Source organism: Dipteris shenzhenensis, chromosome 33 (assembly GCF_047967505.1).
Source record: "Dipteris shenzhenensis isolate YYH24624 ecotype China chromosome 33, Dip_SZ_1.0, whole genome shotgun sequence".
Lineage (NCBI taxonomy): Eukaryota > Viridiplantae > Streptophyta > Polypodiopsida > Gleicheniales > Dipteridaceae > Dipteris > Dipteris shenzhenensis.
Genome location: NC_141628.1, coordinates 40,630,155 through 40,636,669, shown reverse-complemented (window position 1 = coordinate 40,636,669; position 6,515 = coordinate 40,630,155).

Genomic DNA, 6,515 nt, shown 5'->3' with positions numbered 1-6,515 from the left:
GTGGTCTATTCTTCCCATGTGTCTCATGTGGGTTGTTAAGTCAACTAATAATGCCAAGCTACCATTAAGGAACCTACGGGTACATTCCTTTGGATAACCCCTACATACTCCATTAGCACGACTCTTACGCTATTAGCCTTTAATGTGAGGTCTGAAGGGTGAAGGGGCATTTAGTACACTGTCCCCTCAATGTGTATTTCCTCCCTTGACATCTTCTTCATACGCTACCATGCCTTTCTGACAAGCTTGCATTGCCTCTATCTCCTTGTCGTGTGAGCTCGGTGCTCTCGGACTTCTCTAGAGCCTTTACTTCATCGTTTGCCTCACTTTATGAAGACAAATATTTGATGCTATGGATCGCCACGGAACCTCTTTTATGCAGAAATGTTGTGATGGTTTCATCCGTCTCTAATCTAGGCCAATAAGACGGATTTAGTTATGACTTCTTTTCACTATTTGCTGACAGAGTTTTTTGGTAAGATTTGTGGATTTAATCCCTACGGAATCATGTCGCTGAGTATATCTTATCATTTTAAAACATACGTTGAGCTTGTATTTAGCGGCCGCCTTAGCATCGTTTTAACCTTGTAATATCTCTCTCTAATATCTACTTTTGTTTTAATTCTTAGATCTGAGTCCTATTGTCATGATGGCATCTTTTGCAATCTTGCATTGCGGTAAAACCATTGTACACTGCTATGGGGACTTCCCTACCTCTAAAATGATCCAGTATCTTTTGCTATGCTCTCGAAAGCCAGTGTTAGTCATTTTCCTACTAGACTACTACGAATTGATAAGGTGGCTTACCTTCAAATTAATTATCATGTTCGAAGATGATATACTACAGGGATCACCATTTCTTGCTTCAAATAGGCATCAAGTAGTGTTCTTAATCCATAGTTTCTCTCATATGGGGTCTTGATTTTTCTATCCCCTGTCCAATCATGTGATTGTGTGTTGAATTACCCACATTCGTAGTAGAGGATTTGGCTCTATTGTTGCAACCTATGACCCCGCAAGAATCCATAAAAGCACTCGGCTATACTAGAAGACCAGAAGGGCACTCAACATTGCCTTGCCTTTTATTTCAATATTTATAACTGAAACTGCAATGTATAAGTTTATTTTTTATTTTTTATTTTTTTGTGTTTCAATTGTTTGGTCTCCAGCTTCCCTAGTTATACTTCAAAAGGAACTTACGCCTAACCATCTTTTTTCAAATATTCATTAGAGTATAATCATAGAGTTCTATATGTCCATGTATATGGCCAGGTCTACTAACATACATTTCATAGCATTATAGTGTTAAGAGTAATATGAAAACTATGATGTGGATACTTTCTTTCATGACATGATTTTGATGGCATCTTCATGATCCCTTGTGGCATGGGTAGCCATTTAAAGATTTTCTTTCCAAAGTTTATGATCTCTTGGTTGACTACTGGGTCGTAATCTTAACTGCAATAACAAGCAGTTGGGGTCTATGACACGTGGTCCCAAGCTAGAAGTTGTGTGTATTCTAACATCACCTTCTCTTGGATGGATGTAGGTAATAGTCCCGGACATTGGAGTATGTTTCCAGTATAGCTGCCAATAAGATCAACTCCTTCATTGCTCATGTTGCTCTTCATCTCTCCAAATGGAGAGTATAAACGCTAAGAATTTTCTACTTTATATATTTCCTACTTCATTCCAATACAAAATTTTTTTAACATTATGTATTTTGTGAATTTTATACTTCATTCCGATGCAAAATTGTGTTTATCATTTGGATACCAGTATGCAAAACCACTACCTGTTCCTAGGGCGGTTTCCTATAGGCCTAACACACACATACATTTCCTACTTCTCTTACTTACATACATTCATGATGTGTGCACACAATTCCTCACCTTTACCCCCCCTCCCTTTTTCCTCCTCCCCCCTTCCCCCTTTTTTTTCTTTTTTTCCATACACACACTTACGCATGTTTCTCCAAAGAGTAAGGGTGAAGAAATTTGGCTCTATAGGCCACCATAGAAGGTAATAAAGTTTTCACTCCCTTTTTTTTATTGTTTGTTGCACCATCTCGTTGTGGCCGCTAACCTTATAAGCACTAATTATCTTTTAATTGCTTAATCCCTCCATTGTCCCTTAATCTTGATGGTTTAAAAGCTTCAATTCTAATTTTATTTTTTGGAGTTAATTTAATTCCCCCCACTTGCTATCACCCTCATTTACCCAAACCTTTTTTAACTAATTTTCCTACGCTCTGTTGTCCCTTGTCTAACTAAGTCTCCTACCTTACCATTCCCCTTGCTAACTATTGGCCCTTGTCTTACTCTATACCTAAACCCATACCTTACCCCTCTTTCGGTAACCTAACCAACTTACCAACCTTGGCTCTACCCATACCTCTTTGTCCCCCTTGCCTTCCCACATCATCATGGGGTTTAGTCCTATATATACTAGGTTGGTCAAAGCTCCCCACTAGTTTTGACAATTTTGGTTAAACTAACCACCCTTTTGTAGTCCCTTATTACGTATTCATTACATAAACTCCCCTTGATCATTATAAAACCTACTGTTAATTCCACACGGTCTTCTTTAGCACATAATATTTTAATAAATGTTTATACTAAGAAATGCTAATTTATTAGATCTTGTAATTTATAAGCTTAATTAAATCTCCCTAACACTTTGGGTTTTAAACATAGTATTACTACCATTACCTAACCATCCTCCATTGCCCCATTGACCTTCCCATGATTGAGTAACTGACTTGCTTTCTTGGTTTTCTTAAACGTTTTCTTTGACTTGGTCTTTTAAAATAGGATGTCATTGTGGGTGCAGAATACCACCATGTACAATAAGTACTAGTACTCTTTACATTTTTTCATGTACAAAAGTGTGGTTTATCCCCCTTGTTTGTTTTTATATAGAATTTAACTTCTTCCCTACTTTTTAACATTTTGACATTTTAATCATTGTAGAATCTTGATAGGTGTCTTGCTCCATGGTATAAGCAATAACAAGCTGGGGTTTACATGCATTACCTATCTTCCCTCACAAAACTATGATGTTCTAATACATTGTTTTATTTTGGATGGTGACAGGTAAGTGGAACCTGACCTCTTAGCCTAGACTTCCTAATGGATTTGACATGTTTGTACTATTTCTTTGCTTAAATTTGCAAACTCAATATAATGAAAAATTCTATTGCCAATCCTGTTGCTCAGGCCTTACCAAAGTAATGTTTGGATTGCAATATTGTCAAAAGTTATAACAATTTTGTTTTTATGGAGTTGGGGGAGGGAGCTCCTTGGAAAATGCAACTAGGAGGGGATGTTGAGGTTTGTAGAATTTATAGCGAGTTAATTTCACAAGAGGTGGAGAGAGAGAGAGAGAGAGAGAGAGAGAGAGAGAGAGAGGTGCAATACTAAAAAAAACCTTTTGCAACTATATGCTCTTAGTTGAGATTCAATTTAAAATTTTCTTTAAATTTTTCAAAGGTTGAGATTGATTAAAAAACCTTAAATTTTATTTTGTGAAATTAAAGGTAGCCTATGATCCCAAGTTTAAGACCCAGCAGAGTCTCTAACCTGTCATAGATGGGTCACGTTACTCGTCTTAAGAAATGTTCCACCCCATCATCCTTGTTAACTTCACCTTCATCTCATCTTTGCTCCACCATTAAGGGGAAACTATTGAAGCACTAGATGGCATTGAGGGGGGAATATGAATGGGTTTCATTACAAAGAGGGTACATGAAAGGCAAAGGGGGTACAAGAAAGGCCTTAAAAAATATGCAAGCTCTAGACATCTACCCAACCTTAGGTGTGTGGATAGGAGAGGGAAAGCAAGGGGCATGATAAAATATGAAGAGGGGAGAGGAGAAGAGTGGAGATGAGAAGAGAGGGCATAGCTAGAGAGCACACCACAAATGACTAACTATACACTAGATTTAGTTGAAAATGTAGAATATATACAAACCCTTTTAGGGCTAGGGTTAGGGCATCTAACTCTTTCCTTTATAGCACTCTATTGGGTTGGTGCTATGCACATATCTAACACATGATGTTAAGATGGTTTCTCAACACCTTCCATCAAGATCAACATCATGAAGTAGGCCTTCCCTCAAGATGATGATTCTGGGGAATCGAAGAAGGACTAAACATTACATTCCATCACACCCCTTTAATGGGAATGTCCTTCCTCTAAGTCAGACCAAGGGCTTGTTGTTACTTCTCGAAAAGCTCTTTGCCAAGTGGTTTGGTAAAGATGTCTGCAACATTCTCTTCACAATGCTACAATGTGATGTCACCAAGTAACACTCTTTCTCTGATGAATTGCTCTTTGACATCAATGTGCTTTGTCCTAGAGTGATATACTGGATTCTTGGCCAATGCTTGAGCCAATTGATTATCATAGTATATTGTTGTTGTAGCCTTTGATTCATCAAAGTAATCTGTTTCTGACAAAAGTCTTCTGAAAATAGTCTTCTAAGCCATATAGACTCACATGCACCTGTAGTGAGAGCCCTATATTTTGCTTCAGTCAAAGACAAAGAAATAGTGGGTTGCTTGTTTGACAACCATGATATAGCACCTTGACCAAGGAAATATCCATATCCCTGTGTGGATCTCTTGGTCTTATGATCTCTGGCATAGTTACTATCACAATATCCATGCAATCTTGGATGAATTCCTCTATATTCTATTCCAAACTATCTTGTACCTCTGATGTATCTCAAGATTCTTTTGGCTGCATTCCAGTGAGACCGGTTTCAATTTGCCATAAACTATGCTAATGAATTATTGCATAACAAATATCTAGCTGTGTGATAACTCAGATATATAAGAGATCCGATTAGCTACCGATAGTACCTACTATCATTGACTGTAGGCTATTCTAAATCGTTTGTAAGTTTCAAACTCTGTTCCATGGGAGTGGTTGCAATCTTGCAATCTTCCATATGAAACTTCTTCAGGAGACTGTCAACATATTTGAGCTAACTCATGAAGGTGCAGCCTGAATCTCTCCAGCACTCAATCCCAAGACAATAGTGCATAAGTCAAAGATCCCGTTCATGTCAAACTCTCCAGATAAGCCTTGTTTCAACTTCTTGATAAAGCTATCATTACTTCCGGTCACAATCAAATTATCTATGTACAAAAGTGCAATAGTGATGTCTTCCCCTTGAACATTGTAGTAAAGCATATGATCTACATTGGATTTTCATGTATCCTAGATTAGCAAAATACTTGTTGATTTTGTTGTACCAACTTTTAGGTGCTTGCTTTAAGCTGTAGCGGCTTTCCTTAAGATGGCAAACGTGATTCTCTTTCACTGTTTCAACATAACCTACTGGTTGTTGCATGTAGACTTCCTTGTCTAGGTAACCATTGAGAAAAGCATCAAGCTGGTACACATTCCATCTGCTGAGTGTCACTAGTGATATCAAGAACCATATGGATTCCATCTTTGCTATTGGAGCATAAGTCTCATGATAGTCTTGACCGTACTGCTGTGCAAATCAAATAGTCTAGCTTTGTGGGGGTTAAAGGTCATTGTGCCTTTACCCCGGTTATGTAGAATACTCAAACACATATATAAATGAATGAAAAAGAATATTAGGGTGGTTTTGCACCCACCAAAACTTGTGTGGCTCTCTGTCTCTCTCTCTCCTTCTTCTAGTCTTGCTTCCATTGAGAGCACTCTCAACTAGTATCAGAGCCTGGGTGATCTAGCTGAGCGTGCATGAATGCTTGAAGTTTAGCAGCTCTGTGGGAGGAAGGAGAAGCTCTGTGGGAAGCTTTGTGGGTGACTTTACTTGCATCTGAGTGTGTAGAGACCTTGGAGGAACCTTTGGAAAAGTCACTTTGGTTTTGTGCGAAGTGGTTTTGAGAGCCTATTAAGTGTTTTCAAAGAAAAAGTCGTTTTTTGAGCTTTTCCCTTTCCGTTCGATGACAGAGACTCCGTATTCACTTGTAGAGGCAACTATTGCTTGCTTTTGGTGTCCAATTCACTTCAGGAGCTTGGAAAAACCTTCATTCTTGAATCTGGGATCATTTCATTGGATTTCTGACTCTTTTGCCCGGGTGTTGGAACTCAAGTTTGGAGCAACCATTTGCAGATCTGTCAGTTATGGTAGACTCAGGAGGTCCTAAAACTTCTATGTTGCTCATCATTCGCACTCCAGTGGAGTTTACAAACAGCTCTGTTTCCAAAAACGTTTTTCAGTCTATGTGTTGGACCCAGTGATTGAGACCACGGTTTCCAAAACCGTCTGTCCCATTGCATTTCGGACACCCAAAAACCCCTACCTGTTAGTTCTTGTGCAATTCGGTGGAGGATTTTCAGAGTTATATATCTCTGTGTATTCGATTTCGTCTCTCTATTATGCATTTTTCATTTTAAGGTTTTGAAACCTTAGATTTATGCCACATGGCAGTGGATAAGTGTTGACTCCCATTTCTCACTCATCGGTTGGGATTTTGAGTTCTGGTAGAAGAGAGATATTTGCAGATTTTCTT